The sequence below is a fragment of the Lithobates pipiens genome, unplaced genomic scaffold, assembly GCF_037356315.1.
Source record: "Lithobates pipiens isolate NorthernLeopardFrog02 unplaced genomic scaffold, aLitPip1_a1.2 Scaffold_19, whole genome shotgun sequence".
Taxonomy (NCBI): domain Eukaryota; kingdom Metazoa; phylum Chordata; class Amphibia; order Anura; family Ranidae; genus Lithobates; species Lithobates pipiens.
This window is the reverse complement of record NW_027507764.1, coordinates 469,849,717-469,866,303: the sequence shown is the minus strand read 5'-3', so window position 1 is coordinate 469,866,303 and position 16,587 is coordinate 469,849,717. Positions and strand designations below refer to the sequence as shown.

Sequence of the window (16,587 nt, the reverse complement as noted above, 5' to 3'; positions counted from 1 at the left end):
CCGTTTGAGGTGGGACACATATTCCATTTTCCTTGCACAGGAGTCCATCTTGGTCTTTCTTTGCTCTGTCCCTTTCAATGATTTCATTCCAAACATCAGACGTAGATTCTTTCAATTTCTTAATCAGTTCCTTCGCTTTCTGTATTTGTTCCCTTCCTATTCTTCAATCTGTTATGGGTTTCTTCTTATTCCTTTGCAAAATCAGTGATTAGGGTCATGATTTCTTCCATTGGTGTTTCAGCGGCCTTTCTGTATATGCCTTGACCTTCAGGATGGCTACTTCCTTTGGGAGGGTGACTGCTTCAAAAAGTTCTTGAACATATTTCCAGTTTTGAATTGGTTCTCCTGCAGCAGTTGTGAATCTTCTGTTCTTCCTTATGGTTCCATAATCATGGACTACTTCAAGAGCATACGTGCTATTAGTGTAGATGTTGGCTGTTTTGATCCTTTACGGTCTCACTGGCTCTTGTGTGTGCTACCACTTTGAAAACCTGCGCTGAAAGTAATGAAGGGAGTAGTTGGGTCTCAATCACTTCCTCCAATGTTGTCACCACATTTGCCATTCTTGGGACTCCATCTTTGTACAGTCGTGAACCCTCTGTAAACAGGATTAGATCTGAATTTTCAGGAGAAGTGTCCTTTACTGGGGAGATTTGCTGCATTTCTTCTTCCATGAGTTTTAAGCAGATGTAGTCACCCTCCTTTTTAAGGTATTCTTCTATCCCTAGGAAAACGCTGGCAGAATTTATTGTAGTACATTTTTTTTCTTCTATTTCTCCTAATTCAAGCAGGATTGCTTCATACTTGCTCAGCCTTGCTGATGACAAATGTTTTGTCCTTGCTTTTGTCAAGATTTAATTTGCATATTTCTTCATAACATCCATTCTAAAGCATATCTTTCCTTTTGTACAGCACCATTGGCACAGGTTGCAGCTGCAGTTTTCTTTTTGTGTTCTTGCCACGACATGGATCTTAGTGCATCCACCAACCGAATCTATTTTCTACACATTTTCAAAGGGTTTGTGGTCAATAGGGCAGGTGACCTTTTAGACAGAGGAAAAGGTCTTTATCTCTTGTTTTGGTCACATTTTTAACATGTTATACAGAACTTGTCTAGTCAGCTACCTTGTTCAAATGACTGGCACAAAAAGGGTACAACCAGGTTTTATCAGTGGGTGGAGCCTTCTCCCATTCCATACCCAGTAGGCTGGAATGGAGAACTAAACATTTAAATAATTATAATAATCATGGCTAACTTTTAGAAATTTAAAGGGTGGTGGCCACAATCAGCCTTTTCTTTCTTTCTTTAATATGAATCCTAAAGTTACATGACAAAAACTAACAATTTCAACTAGGATTCCACTTCTGCAACATAATTAAACATTTCCTTCAGTCTTCTATATTACTCACATTTTAACATCACATGTTATACTAGTAATTTCATAGCTGGTCAAAAGTTAACATTTCACCGACACAGAATCTCACACAGGATGTATCCATCGAAGAAGGGAGAAGCTGGAAGCCTGTCTCACTTCTCTCCTCTTCTACAAATGATTTCTCAGTTAAACTTACAAAGACTTTCTAACAAAGGCTTATATCTTTCTCATATACCATTTCCTCAGTTTTAGTACCTACAATTTAACTCTTCTGTATTGTTCACTTTTCTCATTTACAACTTTCTATAATACTTAGATGTTCAAAAATCTTTGGCTTCAGATGGGCACAATCTTAGAATAAAATATCTGCAAACCGTCTGTTTCTCTTTTCACACAATGTTACATAACAATGTCAAGGGGAGGGGCACCTCACTCCTTTCTTACACAGAAATAAAAAGGAGGGGAGGGGGTGAGGAACCTGCAAATACTCATGCTTACTTTATTTCAACTCTTCAATCTTTCTGCTTCTCAAACATTTCTTAAACATTTAGATAACACTTGCATTGTCTGATCTAATTCTCTTTAGCTAGACCCATCAGAGATATGCATTAGGAAAATAGCTAAAGTTTCATCACATTTCATACTTTCAAAAATCCAATATTGTACACATTTAATCCTCCCATCCAACTCTGTCAATCTGCCATAAAAATTAACATACACAGAAACCTAAGTTGCTCATAACTCCTTCTGCTGGTATTGGATCTGATCTGTTTTGGTCCAGCCTATAATAGTTTTGGTGTTATTTCTTAGCCACTGTCTGTCATGTCTGTCATGTCTGTCATAGGACTTCTGCCACTTCTTCTACCTCTCCCAACATCGAGAGGTCCATGGGAGAGCCATGCTCCCAATCTAGAGTCCTCACTTTGAGTCTCTAACAATTTGTGGGTCATCACCCAAATATTTTTTTCTTCCCCCGGGCCACTCACAGTAGCCTTCAAATGACGCTTTATTGCACTTGGCCACACAGGCCTGTACACTTGCCACATAGACATTACTCGCCACACAGGCTCACTACTACAGGCCTCTGGTCAGACCTTCTCACAAGTCTCCTAAATCTATTGATACCCCAAGCACAGAAATAAAACATCAACAATGACAAATATTATCGGCTCTATTATTTCTGCAACAAGTGAAGTATAGGAGTTATTTGGGTCAAACTGTGTAACATTAACATTACTCTAGTTTACTCTTAATTTGACTTAATCTCACCATCTCATCAACAGCATAAAATGCCTTCAGACAATGGACCCCAGACATTGACTAATTACTTGCCATGGACAGCAGAATAAGTAAGAATAACAGTTTCTTACCATGGCCACTTGTCTGCTCAACGTGAGTTTCGTGTCTCTCTGTCCGGGAGCCCAATGGACTATATCCGAGTCATGGCACCATTCTGTTAAATTAGGTTAGGGAGTCTCCAAGTAAGACATTCAGATGAGACAGTGAGCCCAAATCAATAAAAAGTAAACGTTGCTGTTTATTTCTTTTCAATATTTTTATTGAGTATGCAAGATTCAAATGATACAATAACTGTTGTACAATGACAGAATAGAAAATGAAATGGCACATAAACATAGCTCGTAAAGAGAGGTGCAGGAAGTTATACCAAAAATTATCACCTTATCCCCTTCTCTGATAGGCAAATGGAGGCTAGTGAGACCTAACAACCCATGTACATCATCCAAAATATCTCCGTTCTAGGGTGTGTAGATATAGAGGCATGGAACAATACATAAGAGAACCCCCCTCCCCCCCAAGCGAGGCGTACCCCACAGAAACAACCCCATGGCAAACAGATGGGACATAACTTGTGCTAACGGGGTAGAGAGTCCCACCCAAAGTAAGAAAACATCCCTGAATAAGAAAGAACATTTAGAGAAGAAGACTCTCCTTAATGTGCAAACCCAGCTATAACCATGCCTAATAACTATGTAAAGCTTTCTACTGGTAACTTGGAGAGGGCATCAGGGGATGAACTTCACACGTGCCTCGTTAACGGTTGCAATTAGCCCTAGCGTGCACAGTGGATAAGGGTCTGTGTGAGGGAATAAGGATCTGAACCAACTCCCCGGGAAAATCTCCCATGGTGACTCCCGTTGCTCTTTATTTCATACACTGCAGTGGAGAGACACAACACAGTTCTCAGGAACATAAGCGAGTGAAAGTGTTTCTGAGCTTATATCTACAGGTTATACAACTTTATATGTAGGAATATGCATAAAATATGGGTGTGTAAGTGTATTCTAGGCGTGATATAGGTGGGACCTAGGTATGATCGTATAGTTTAGTTCAATCAAAGTACATATCTTCTTAGTAGCAAGGGAACAGGTAAAGGGGTGTATACATCATGTGAAAAAAGCTATTTCAGCAGTATTTGGTTGGTTCAGACTGGTTTTGATAAGGAAGTCATTTTGAGCAGCTTTTGGGGTTCTTATTAGTAGTTTTTGTTGTTTCATATCGAATAGTTTTGATTTCCCAGAAAGTGAAACAAAACACGGAAACGCCTAGGGAAAGAAAAAAAAAAGGCGTATTACCAATTCTTAAAGTGATAGTCTCTATTTATCCTAATATATATAACTCAACATTATCAGACCCCTATAATTCTACTCAACACTCCACTCCTTGCAGAAGCAGTTCAGTCTTGGGATCCTGGATGCCTCCTCCTCCCAGCTGCAGATGCACCAATGACTGTAGTGCATGAGATCATTCACACACTGTGAGTTGTCAATTATTGTGTGCTGTATCCACCTCTCCACCTTGCTACACTTAAATGGGCACCTCCTTGCTGTCTATCTTAACTATTGCAAGTGCCATTCAAGCCATATCAAGTGTATCCATTTTGACAGTTTCCTTGGTGTCCTCTCCAGCTGGGAATCCTTTTGAGAGCCATGATAAGCATAACTTGTCTTACTTTATGTGGGTTGCTAATTGTCTTCCTTTAATTAATGTTTACACACTCACTACACTTTTCAGGTCACCTGAAGTCTTATGTGGAAAAGTTAGGTAGGTCAGTGCAGGTGTCAGGAAGGTTAGTGCATGTGTCAGGTAAGTCAGTGCATGTGTCAGGTAGGTCAAAGCAGGTGTCAGGTAGGTCAGTGCAGATGTCGGGTAGGTAACTGCAGCAGGTGTCGGGTAGGTCAGTCGAGGTGTCAGGTAGGTCAGTGCAGGTATCAGGTAGGTCAGTGCATGTGTCAGGTAGGTGAGTGCATGTGTCAGGGGGGTTAGTGTATGTGTCCGGTAGGTCAGTTTAGTGGTCAGCATTGATGGGCACTGGTGAGCCATGCAGCAACCAGCAAGTGAGCCTACCTCCCCCCTGCCGAGTGACGCCGCTCCCCGCTAGTGCCAGGCTTGGACTTCGGGCTGAAGCCCTGGTCTTTTTACCACCTAGCAATGCCCCTGGTTTTCGTAAAGAACACAGTAATTGTGTCTACAATTATGACAAATGGGAGTAAGACTGCTTGTACTCTTGGTGATCACCTGGTTAATGCTCAGATACCAAGCAAGACCAAGGGTACTACTACTAGTAGCTGAAGTTTGTTCAGCACAAATCAGTCAGTCAATGTCTTTGGTTAAGCTGTATGATGCCAGAAAATAACAAACAGCTATGAATGGTCAGAACAGAGCTCCTTCAAAGCTTTGATACAAACTGTTAAAATTACATAGGTAGAAGTGATAACCTCACTGGATATAATAATTGCAGGTACACTGAAAGATTTTTCCACTGGTTAGACCAGTAATGGAAAGTTCCCCTCAACAGGGTGTGGCCACATGAAAGAAAGCAATCTGAAAGATTTGAGTGGCATATCTGTTTACTTCCAACCTCAGTGGTAGAGAGCTCTGGTTGTTCTTGAGTCATTTGAAGATGGGAGGATGTCTAATGACTCTCAGTAAGACAACTACCCTTCTATGGCTAATCTGCATCTCCTTCATTATCAGAATAAGATTATGTAATACATTCATAGAAAGAAGTTGTAAATATCTGTGACTTGAAGCAAGGCAGGATGGATACCCCCTGCCAGTTAGAAGTGACTCCCTCCAGTTTGAAAATCATGAAATATAAAGGCGAAGAATGTGAACCAACTTTCTCAGGCAGATGGTTTTCAGATATAAAGTTGCTGTTCAACATGATATGATAAGCAAACGTGATGAATTAGGATATGGTCAAGTGCAGTTTAATGCAAGCCATTTTATCCATAAAATACAGTGGATTTCCTAGCTCTTTGCTTGCCTTAATCATTTCAATATGGCTACATGTTTCCCAGCCTGTAGATGGCTTTTACATCTGCAAACAGGAACATTAACCTCATGTTAAATTTGACACTAACATGCTCAGTACATCCACACTTGTTTTCATTTTTATATCTTTCACATTTTCATTTATCCCATGCTTATAATGCATTGAAAGGAACATATAATATCTTTCTCTTTCCAAAAAGCAGGAAGATTTAAAGTTTGATTCCAAACAGTTTGACAGTTTGATGATTCAGCACTGCAGTGGGTTTATTTAGTTTGTCAAGGACAGATAGAGGGTTATTTACCAGACTGCTTAATGTGGACTCTATGGATGCACTTGTTCTGCATGCAGAATGTGCAAGCAGAATACAGATGGAATGTACAACATTTAAATTGGAAAGAAATTATTTACTGCATATTTCAATATTTTATAGGGTAACTCTACATTCATGGAAAAACTATAGCAAGCTATAATATCATAACATTTATTCATTACACAAGTCATGTTGTAAATTATTGTTATTAAAAATTACCTTTTCTTTTTAATCTGCAGCACTGTCATTTTCTGTAAAAATCAATGCAATATGGCAACCTGGAGGCATTCTCTACACAGTTGGTGTACAAATCACCTCCAAAGATGTAATTTCTTCCTTGTGTGATTGGCTCACCAATTTTCATAGAAGTCTGCACTAAGATACAAAGTAGGGTTGCACCGATACCGATACTAGTTGCACTAGTATCGGTATCAGTGCCGATGCTGAGCATTCATGCAAATGCTCCGATGCTTAAGACGAGACCTGTTGCAGGTCTGATCACAGATGATCGGTGCTGTAGTGGGGGCAGTTATAAGCACCAATCTCCCTGTATAGCTTTCAATAAAGCAGCTGACAGCCACTTCTCTTCCTCCCCCTTTTCAAGGTTGTCAGCTGCTTTATTGAAAGCTATACAGGGCGATCGTTGATTGTACCTGCCCCCACCGCCGCACCAATCACCCCCTACTGTCCTCCTGTGTCCTTCTCCAGCTCCCCATGTCCTCCTCCGGCTTCCTGGGTCCTCCTCCAACTCCCCATGTCCTCCTCTGGCTCCTGGTGTCCTCCTCCAGCTCCCTGGGTCCTCTGTGTGCTCCTCCAGCTCTCCAGGTCCTCCTCCGGTCCTCCCCTGGTCTCAGATCTGTCAGGATGGAGAGCGGAGGAAGAAGCCAGTGTATATGTGATTTACTGATGCTTTCTTTTTCTGAATGCACAGAGTCAGTGATCACTGACTCTGTCCATTTATAACTATGTTTATGATGCTTCAGTTTATGAATGAACAGGAGCCTCTGTCTCTTGTCCATTCATCTTCAGTGCTGGGGAATCTGTGTCCTCTGTCCCTTTCCCTGTTTTGACCCCTGATATCTCACCAAAGCCACCCTCAACAAGGCTCATAAAACAAATACTTAAAAAAAAAGAAATAATTGTAATAAATAAATATTTAAAGGTTAAATTGTAAAAGTGTATCAGCTGATTAATAATGAACCAGATCCAGCCTTTAAGAATGAGCATGCAGTCAGTCTGGTTAAACAATAACAAAATAAAAAATATAGCGCTAAGCAATTGTGATAAGATGAAATGACAATAAAATCACCTCAACTGGACAAAAAATAGGGTATGTGAAAAAACAATAAAATAATAATTATATGAACCACAATAGTCCAATAACCCAATGTCCACAAATAAAATGTTCTGAAATGGAGATCTTTCTCTTCAATCTCAAACTGACGTAAAAGACATGCAATCAGAATAGATCAATTAAAAGTGCAGATGGATCGAATATGCAATTATGTACATCTGGAAAGTGTTAGAATGTGAAGATGGGTACTCTTACCACACCAGATGGATGCCCATACCGTACGGCAGTGCGTTTAATGCGCTTAAAATACTGGATCCCCAGTGGTAGAATGGTGCCAGGAGTGATGTTGATGCCACGGCTGTAATTCCAATCAAATTGCGGTTGAATGATCGTCCCAAATGGGTGGTTCTTGGGAAGCAGCAAATGGATCAATCCACACAATGGATGACAATGGAAGGAAGACCATCATTGTACAAACATGGAGGAAAAAGAATATCAAATAATATAGCAGATCAACCAAAAAAGTTTAATAGAGTAAAAAATCTCTTACAAAAAAACATGAATGGATAATAAAAGTGATCACAAAAAGGGTATAATCGTAAAAGTAATATGGGAAGCAGGAATTGCCGGCTGACGCGTTTCGACTGAATAGTCTTCTACTGGGGCAGGCCTAGTAGAAGACTATTCTGTCGAAGAGCAGTCTTCTAGACCCCTACATGTACGATTGGCGGAACATATTAGTAATATCAAAAAGGGTCTTACCACACATAACGTCTCCCGCCATTTTAAGCAGTTCCATTAACAAAGCCCAAAAGGTTTAAAGTTTTGGGGGATATAAAGAGTTACCAAGCATTGGAGGGGGGGTAATTTTATTCCTCGGTTAAGCCACAGAAAATCATATTGGATATATGAGACCAAGGTTTTAACCCCTGGGAGCTTAACGTTGATTTTGATTTACTTTGCTTTATTACTGATCGATGATTGTATTGTTTTTTAGTAACTTTATTTCTTTTGTAAGCTGTGGGTGATGTCATGTCCTTTTAGATTCCTCGGATTTATTCTGAGGTAATGCCCATGAATATATATATTTTTTATATATATTTATATATTTTTTTATATAATACTTTCATTGCATATTTATGTGCTTTATGTTTTATGTTTTGCATTCCACAATATGTGGCATTGTTTTTAACATATGTAATATCATGCATGATGCCTCATCATGAGTGATGTTTCGGTGTTTTATTTTCGCTTTAACCTTTTTTTTTGCATTTCCCTTGGATGGGGACACTTCCGGGGTATCTATTGCGATTCCTGTTTAGTGTCCATGCTGAGTACCGTGACGCTGGATCATGTGCTCTTTGTGCCTCAATTTGGTTAATAGAGTGACGCTGTGTCATGTGATGTGATGTCACGTCGCTTGGCTCAGCACTGCCTCATTGGAGGCGGCACCGCGTGTATCAACAGGATAGAAGGTTACCGTGGCAAGCTTTTACTATTTATATCGGGTGTTTGTGTCATTTCCATATCCGCTGATGAAGCCCCGCCCATAGGGACATAATGGACGGAAGTGACGCCACCCACAGCCATTGCTGAAGTGTACACATACATGCTGTTTACCTGGCACTTGGTCTTAAAGTGCCAATTTTGTGAGTTTTATTTCTATTCATTACATTTATTAAATTGTGCATATATGCAGAGAACACTATGAGTTGTTTTTTATGTTTTTGGCATATGTGACTTTGGAGTGCATAGCGCTTAACAGTATACTCAGTATTGAGGGGGTCGTGTGGATAGCTCCTGTGGATTCACCATTAGACACCCTGAGTGGGAAGGCATGTTAGACCCTCTGTAATGAAAGGGTCCATGTAGTGAGGTGAGCTGTCATCTTTACCATTGGTGGAGGTCTGTGTTTCCCACAAAGTCACCTGCATGCAACATTGTGTTCATCACTGAAGATTTCACGGATTACATTTATATTTATATTTATTCATATTTCATATATGGACTTGTTTTTGATTTACTTAAGTGATGCACTTTTTTTTTTATGGTTTCAGCTAAGGGATTTGAATTTTGACCCTTGGTGTTCAGCAGCTAGTCTTTTAATAGTGTCATTTTATTGTGCTGATTTGTTTCTTATTCATCAATGTGTATCCCTCGCTGTTCAACAGAAGGCGGTCTTGCTGGAAAACCATCATTCGATCAGTGTATGCAGCCAATGGCTACAGCGCTGATTTGTGTATTCTGATGAGGGGGGTGGGATCAACAGTCAGAATACAAAGATAAAGTGTGGGAGATCCCTGCATCACCATTTCTTGCATGGATGCAGGGGATCTGTGAGTTTTACTCTATATGTATTCCCAGCTTTAGGGTTTACAACCACGTCAAAGCATTTTTGATAAGTCCAAAAAACTGTTGCTATTGTCAGAACTTAAGGGCTGCCCTGTGTCCTATGCAAACTTCCTGTATTATTCCAAGGCACCCTCACAGTTTTTATCAGTGAAAACAGAACAGCTATCGTCTATGTTAATCTATATTATAGATGTAGCATCCTGGTGTTTAGGCAGGGTTGCTATTAAATTTAATTTGGCAGGTAGTAGTTATGCTGGTTAATTGTTAGAAGATTCACTGATTCCTCTCCAACTCTTGCGGTACCTATTTTCTTCTGTCATTTGGTGGCACTATAGCTGGTGACATTTGAATGACAGGGGCTTAGCAAGGTCAGATCATGAATGGATGGGGTGTCTCAGCCAAATTGCAGGGGTCTCTTTGGTCCCTTGGCCTGCTGGGAGAACCTATTTATTTGGATGGAGTCAGGTGATCGGTGTTCTGTGCCACCTGGACAGCTGTCTGGGTAAACATGTATGATGTTGTGCGGGTTGCTAGGCTGGAGCCATGAGGCCTATCCCGGGGACATCTGGCTGCTAGGCTGCCTGAGGCCTATCCAGGAGCAAGAGAAGCAGCATAGGGATGGGGCTGCAGGATTGGAGTCCAACCGAGGATAAAGGTTCCACCGACCGGGAATCAGTTGTGGTTGGAGGTAAAGGGAAAGTTGTCGCCACAAAGGGACCATCCACCTTGTTACCGGACACTACAGAGAGTAAGCGGGAGCAAGTACGAGAGCAGTTTTCTCACCAGCCGAGGACAGTGAAGAAGTGGGAAAGCTTCAGCAAGTTCCAAGCCAGAGACCCAGCAGGACAGCAGGGGTGACACTTGGGGTGCCACAAGTGTCAAGCCAGGGACCCAGCAGGATAGCGGGGGTAACGCATGAGGAGTATACAGCTCATTAGCTGTGGAAGATCTCAGGAGATTCCATAGCTATTGGATCTGAAAGTCTAGTGACAGACCAATCTACAGTGGGAGGCTGTAGTGTAAGACAAGAATTATTCTGTGTTGTTAATAGTTGAAGTACAGCCACTATTAGTGACTGTTACAAGATAAGTTGCCATAGGAGACAGCGGTCCTACCTATACAGAAGTGGTGTCCGGCAAATCTCGGAGTCTGCCAATCATCATTGCATCTACTTAAGGATGTCCTGGCCATAACCCTTTCTCCCACAGTTCTGTTAAGAGACAATAAATCTCTTTTGCAATCAAAAAGTGTCTGGCGCCCATCACTCCATCTGCATTCTACCCACCATGCCTTGTAACCAGGGGCGGACTGACAACTCATGGGGCCCCCAGGCAATAGAAGACTATGGTGCCCCCGGGCAATAGAAGACTATGAGGCCACACAGTATACACACACACATACAGTATACACACACAGACACACAGTATACACACAGAATACACATACACACACTGAAAAAGGTACTGGAGAGGCGGGGCAGCTATAATCTTGGGATTTAAAAAAAACACAGATTTTTACATACTGTCCCTGGTTTTATTGAGGCTGGCAACCCTGATGGGCCCCCCTAGTGGCATGGGGCCCTCGGGCACTGCCCCTGCTTGTAACCCACTTTACACAGATGGATGTCAGCTCTCCCTGACTCTGAAGGTCACCCTTAGGCCTCCTTAGATCTATGCAACCAAGCTCATTAAAAGTCTACAGCAGACATGCTTATCATAGTTGCCAAGAGTCATGGATTAGCTGGAACACTTAGGGATTTCAATTAAATGTCCCGACCAGTCCAAACCCGCTCCTGGACACCTGCCTTTTTGTGCTATTGCCCACCACAACTCTACGCAGACATTGCCCATTTCAGCATTGCTGCCACAAGCATTTTTTTATACTGACTGTGGAACCTAGGGGGTTAATCCTCTGGATTGTATATAAAGGCTGTGTGATCCTTTCTCTCTGATCTTCCTTTTCTTCCACAGTACCCAAATTATTCCCTGATATTATAGAGCTCGGAGACAAGCTGCATATGCTCAGTTTAGTGTGTATTGCTAGAGAGTTATTTGTTTCTTTGGAGAGTGCATGTGATCAGCACAGGGCCTATCAGCACTGTCCAGACATGTCCAGACACAGGGTCAGGGGAGAATGAAAACTCCTACAACCCATACTAGGAACTGATACAAGTCACAAGCCTGCTCTATACTGCGAAAAGGTATTCAGCAGTTTATATTTTGGGGGAGGCACGGGGGGGGGGGGGGGGTTCTGAACTAGCTACACAACCCAAAGAAAAAAAAATATTTTTTCTATAACAAAACTGCCTCTCCCTATATATATATATATATATATATATATATATATATATATATAATACAGGCATACCCCGCTTTTAAGTACGCAATGAGGTTTATTTGCTAAAGCTGGAAAGTGCAAAATCAGGCTCATTTCTGCATAGAAACCAATGAGCTTCCAGGTTTTATTACTAAAGCTTAATTGAACAAGCTGGGATTAGTAGCTCATTGGTTTCTATGCAGAATTGAGACTGATTTTGCACTTTCCAGCTTTAGTAAATAATCCCCATTGTGTATTTAAAAGTGGGGTATGCCTGTAGTTTGTTAATTATTATTCCCAGTGAGATGTGAGAACCCCCCCCCCCCCTCTGAAGAAGACCGTAATTTTCCCAAGGTCCAAATGCATTGGGGTATTTTGTATATCTGATGGTCATATGAATCACATGCTATGGAATTTTTACTTGAATACAATTTAATCATTTCTTGGAACATTGTAGAAATTATGTATGTATTTCCTTCTACCAAGTTTTTTTGCATTATGTACACCAGAGCTCATATTTTAAAAACCTTTTTGCACCTTAATGATGTTTGATCAGTGTTTTGGATAATAAAATCAATACATTTTTACAAATGACTTGTTTCTCATTGCTGCTAAAAAGCCCCACGGGGAATTCACTCAATTTTAACAGTTTATATGTACTAAAATAATTGCATTTCCATGTTCTGTGTACCATATATAGTGAATGCAGGATTTGTGTTTAGTACCACTTTGTTATATTGCTGTCATTGGGTGATCATGTGTACAGACAGATCTGGGTGAGTCTCCCCCCCCTCCTTCAGCATTAGCTTCATTGGCTCTGGTTCTGTGGTGGATGACTGAAGGAATATTCCCTAGGCGGAGACTGCCTCCTCCTTGCTGTCTATGCTGAATAAGTGGGCAAGGAAGGGGATGTACCCGGCCTTGGAGTTCACACCTTCTTTGGGTGCTGTTTGAGTGAGCTGAGCAGAAGAGTTCAGGGAGAGTGTCCAAAGTCAAACAACGCAGTTAATTAAATTAAAGTAGTCAAGCAAATCTGGTAAGCAGATTATATTTGCATATCACGATTGGGTGTTGGCGTCCTTTGGTGGGGGTATATGCAAGTTCTTTGGGTCTACCTTTTTATCACAGTCTCCAAGATTTTCTGCACGGAGTGAACTTGAGATTATATATTAAAGAAGCTGGAGTGGCGCATTTATGAGACTTTTTTGATTGAATTATCATTTGTGAAGAATTTTTCTTTTTGTCACTGGATCACGAGTGGGAATTTATTATTGTTTGTTATACACATTGATAATAATTTGTGCCATTGATGTTAGCCCTTGTGCACACGGTCGGAGATTCCAACAACCAAATCCGTCGGAGTAATTCCGACGGATTAATTCCGGAAGAGGTCCGGAAGTGATGTTGCATACACACGGTCGGACTAAGTTGTCGGAAAATCCAATTGCACATAACGTGATGACGTTATTTCGTTACGACGGGACTATGTTCAGGCTAGTAGCCAATAGCTTTGGTCTAGGAATTTGATCTGAGTATACGTGGCACTTTGTCCGTCGGAGTAGGCTACACATGATCGGAGTATGTCTGATAGGAGCATTTTGTCGGAAAATTTGACCGGCAAGTTGGAAAACTTGGTCCGTCCGATATTCTGACGGAAACAGTCCGATGCAGACCACACACAGTTGGAATATCCGACAAAATGGTCCGATAGGGAACATTCCGTCGGAATCTCCGACCGTGTGTACAAGGGCTAACACGTATTGGTTACTAATTATGGAGTAATGAGTTTCTTATTTTCTGAAGAAATTCATTAACATATTAAGGTAATAAGAGCGCCCCTAAATTTGTAATTGTTTCACTATTGAGGAGGTTGCGTTTTTTCCCACCTCACATATACAGGGTGCAGCTTTTTATATTTATTTTCTTTTGCTTTTTTATTTTTTGTTGATATATAACTTTATTTCATGGCGCGGAGTTTGCACAATTAAGTTTTAATTGTTTTTTACAGTGTCCAAAGTCAGGTAAGCTCTGCCAAAGGACTCTAACCTCTTGTAACTTGTCCACCACACACATGACATGATGATCTTTTCTCAGTTTAGCAGACTTTTTATTTCATTAGCTTTTCCTGAAGTCTTAAAGTAATTTTTATTTATTTGCATCATAAGACTACTACACTGGACTATTTGACCCTGTTAGTTGTATAATAATTCCTACTGTATTTATGGGCGTATAATACTCACTTTTTCCCCTGTTTACTTAGCAGCCTCTGTAATAGGAAGTCTCGTCTCGTGGGCCACCATTGGACGACTGTTCTGTCTCATAGGAGATTCTCACTGTATGTAATCTTTCGGCACTCATCCTGCCCCCTACCTGTCCCCTCTAGGCTGCAGATGGGCATTGATCAGGCTGCACTGATGGCAATGGTGAGGCTGCTGCATTGAAGGCAATGGTAAGGCTGCTGCATTGATGGCAATGGGAGGCTGCTGCATTGATGGCAATGGGAGGCTGCTGCATTGATGGCAATGGGAGGCTGCTGCATTGATGGCAATGGGAGGCTGCTGCATTGATGGCAATGGGAGGCTGCTGCATTGATGGCAATGGCGAGGCTGCTGCATTGATGGAAATGGTGAGGCTGCATATGGGCATTGATCAGGCTGCATTGATGGCAATGGTGAGGCTGCAGATGGGCACTGATCCTTATTTTGCTTCAAAGTTCCTTATTTGATAAATACGGTATCTACCTAATGCCTGTAGTCCCTTTACTAAAATACAGGTTGTAAGCTCTTTGCATAAATAGAGGCATGCACACAAGTGCAAATTACAATTTGAAATCTGCAATCATTTATTTTCAACCATTTCTGACAAGTGACTGCATATGATACTTGGATGAATAGTCAATTTGACTAGATCATGGAAATGTTGTTAATTAACTTTCAAGTGAGGGCAGTGTATGGTGATGTTTCCCACACATGTCTATTTGTATGTTAACTTGCACTGTCCATGTGCTAAGGGATTGAGGGAAGATATTAGGAAAAGCTAATTAACCACTTGCTTACTGGGTACTTAAACCCCCCTCCTGCCCAGACCAAATTTCAGCTTTCAGCGCTGATGCACTTTGAATGACAATTGCGCGGCCATACAACACTGTACCCAAATGAAATTTTTATTATTTTTTTTCCCCACAAATAGAGCTTTCTTTTGGTGGTATTTAATTACAGCTGGGAGTTTTATTTTTTGCTAAACAAACAAAAAAAATGCAAAAAAAAAAAAAAATCATGTTTAATAGTTTGTTAAAAAAATTTGCAAACAGGCAATTTTTCTCCTTCATTAAAATGCGCTGATGAGGCGGCACTGGTGGGCACTGATAGGCTGCACTGATAGGCTGCACTGGTGGGCATTGATAGGCACAGTTAAGGTGGCACCGATAGGCACAGATAAGATGGCACCTATAGGCACAGATAAGGCAGTACTAATGGGCACAGATAAGGTGGCACTGATGGGTAAAGAGGGGCACAGATAAGATGGCACGGATGGGTGGCACGGATGGGTGGCACGGATGTGTGGCACAGATGAGTGGCACTAATGGGCACTGATAGGTACCACTGATAGATGGGACTGATGGGCACTGATAGGTGGTTCTGATAGGTGGCACTGCTGGGCACTGATGGGAGGCACTGATGGAGACTGGTAGATGACACTGATGGGCATGTATATGTGGCACTGAAATGCAGCACTGTTGTTGAGGCAGATTGTGGGCACTGATAGGTGACACTGTGGGCACTAATGGATGGCACTATGGGCACTGATGGGTGGCACTATGGGCACTAATGGGTGGCACTATGGGAGCTAATGGGTGGCACTGATGGGTGGCACTTTTTCCTATACTTAGGTGGCACTGGCTGGTGGGCACTGATGAGCTGACCCCTGCTCGCCATGATCGGGACTGAAGTCCCTCTCACGGCCGCCGGTGTCAGCGCGTGGAGGAAAGATAGCCGATTACCGGCTTTGTTGTGATCACATGATCAGCTGTCATTGGCTGACAGCTGATCATTTGGTAAGGGGTAAGGATCGATCCCTTGCTCCAATCTGTGATCAAAGAGCGCGCAGGCCGCTCATGCACGGGACGACGTCAATAGATGTAGTCCCGGCAAAGCAGGTCCACGCTGTAGCCGTATTTTTTAAAATGAAATGTTGTGTACTGTATGTAAAGCACTGTGTAAATTGTAGGCATTATACATATGCCTGCAACAAAAATGAAGATATGTTAATGATATGCTTCTTGCAAAACTCCACCCATTTCAACCACTTCTACATGAAAATCACGTACCTGTATGTGATTTCGTGCACAGGGTCTGGGGCTCGCTGCCAGCGACCCACTTCTGCTGTAATTTGACACAGCAGGAGCCAATCAGCGCATCTGGTGGCATTACTAGTAAAAAAAAAAAAAAAATGTATAAATATTTCATAAACCTAACCCAAAGTTTGTAGACTCTATAACTTTTTTTGCAAACCAATCAATATATGCTTACTAGGATTTTACCAAAAAATATGTAGCAGAATACTTATTGGCCTAAATTGATGAATACATTTGATTTTTTTTTTTACTTTTTTTTTTATTGGGTATGTTATATAGAAGAAAGTA

The 16,587-nt window shown here is 41.4% G+C and overlaps 1 long non-coding RNA gene across 1 annotated transcript; it reads right to left on the bottom strand.

Moving 5' to 3' along the window:
• Positions 1-235: 235 nt before the first annotated feature.
• Positions 236-16,376, bottom strand: LOC143998360 (uncharacterized). Its single transcript, XR_013277881.1, has 3 exons — positions 16,273-16,376; positions 7,533-7,685; positions 236-3,940 (listed from the first exon to the last, which is right to left on the bottom strand). It is a non-coding gene; the product is annotated as an uncharacterized LOC143998360 (long non-coding RNA).
• Positions 16,377-16,587: the final 211 nt, after the last annotated feature.